This window comes from Tupaia chinensis, unplaced genomic scaffold, assembly GCF_000334495.1.
Source record: "Tupaia chinensis unplaced genomic scaffold, TupChi_1.0 Scaffold000023_1, whole genome shotgun sequence".
NCBI classification, from domain to species: Eukaryota; Metazoa; Chordata; class Mammalia; order Scandentia; family Tupaiidae; genus Tupaia; species Tupaia belangeri.
This window is the reverse complement of record NW_006159453.1, coordinates 1,025,115-1,026,916: the sequence shown is the minus strand read 5'-3', so window position 1 is coordinate 1,026,916 and position 1,802 is coordinate 1,025,115. Positions and strand designations below refer to the sequence as shown.

Sequence of the window (1,802 nt, the reverse complement as noted above, 5' to 3'; positions counted from 1 at the left end):
CCCGGACCCGGTGGCTTAAACTCACGCCGGGTGTGTGTGCGTGTGTGCCCAAGATCCCGAGAGGAGAATGGAGGAGAAGGGATTGCGGCATGGCCATCCCCCTGGGGGTGATTTCTCGCTTTCTGTCTCTCTGTGTGGTGAGCGCACGCGCTCTATAGCAAAAACCTCCAAAAAAAAAAAAAAAGAAAAAAAATTCTATTAAAAAAGCAATCTCCTGTTAAGGTTCTTGTTAAGGTTCTCTTGGATAAAAGTCTGAAATTCATGTAAAAAGGTCAAAGAGGGACCAGCAGTTAGCGTAATAGCTATGTTGCTGGACTCCCATGTAGTTGACCGCGGTTCGAGTCCTGGACCTGGTGGCTTAAACTCATGCACGGCGTGTGTGCGTGTGTGCCCAAGATCCCGAGAGGAGAATGGAGAAGGGATTGCGGCGTGGCCATCCCCCCCTGGGGGGTGATTTCTCCCTTTCTGTCTTCTCTCTGTTTCTCTTTGTCTTTCTGGTGAGCACATGTGCCCTATAACAATAACAACAACAACAACAACAACAACAACAACTCTCCTCCCCCAAAAAAGTCAAAGAAATTAAAGGTTTTTCTTTTTTGGAGAGGTTTTTGCTATAGGGCGTGTGCGCTCACCAGATAGAGAGAGACAGAGAGACAGAAAGCGAGAAATCACTCCCCGGGGGATGGCCACACCGCAATCCCTTCTCTTCCATTCTCTTCTCTGGATTTTGGGCATGCACGCACACGCGTCTGGCGTGAGTTTAAGCCACCGGGCCCGGGACTCGAACCGCGGTCGACTACGTGGGCGTCCAGCGACATAGCCATTACTCTAACTGCTGGTCCCAGAAATGAAAGGTTTTGACCTAAAGTAAAAAAAGCAATAAAAATGGGGATAAAAGATTTATTTCCAAAACTATAATTTTGTTTTTGCATATGTTTATTTTTTATTTATTTATTTTTTTTGGAGAGATTTTTGCTATAGGGCGTGTGCGCTCGCCAGACAGAGAGAGACAGACAGAGAGACAGAAAGCAGGAAATCACCACTCAGGGGGGATGGCCACGCTGCAATCCTTTCTCCTCCATTCTCCTCTCGGGATCTTGGGCACGCATGCACACGCGCCCGGCGTGAGTTTAAGCCACCGGGCCCGGGACTCGAACCGCGGTCGACTACGTGGGAGTCCAGCGAAATAGCCATTACGCTAATTGCTGGTTCCATATGTTTATTTTTTATAAGTATTTATCATTTTTTTTTCTTAGATTTTTGCTATAGGGCATGTGTGCTTGATGGAGAGAAAGAGAAAGAAAGTGAGAAATCACCCCTCATCCCCCAGGGGGATGGCCACACTGCAATCTCTTCTCCTCCATTCTCCTCTTGGGATTTTGGGCATGCACACACATATGCCTGGCATGATTTTAAGCTGTCAGGTCTGGGACTTGATCTGCAGTTGAATATGTGTGAGTCCAGTAATGTAAGCATTATATCATCTGCTGGTCCCTTTAAATTTTTAAGAAATAATTTGTAGTCAGAGTGTACTAATTTTTTAAGAATTATCTTATTTAAATGAATGAATGAAAGAATTCATTTTAATTTGACCAGAGAGGGACAGAGTGAGAGAGAGCAGGAGGGAAAGTGAGAAAGCAAGCAACCAGGTCCAGGATTTGAACTGTGGTCAGACACACGGGAGTCCAGCACCCTTAACTATCATGCCACTGGCCTGCCCCAGAGTGTACTAATTTTATTTCAGCTATTTTGTATGTTTTTCGTTTTTTGCTATTAGGTGCATATGCTAACAGAGCAAGGAG

At 45.7% G+C, this 1,802-nt stretch overlaps 1 protein-coding gene across 3 annotated transcripts in view; it reads right to left on the bottom strand.

Annotated features, from left to right (window-relative positions):
- Positions 1 to 1,802, bottom strand: part of DIPK1A (divergent protein kinase domain 1A) — an 89,044-nt gene that overhangs the window by 5,683 nt on the left and 81,559 nt on the right. The gene's annotated exons all lie outside the window — the stretch shown is intronic.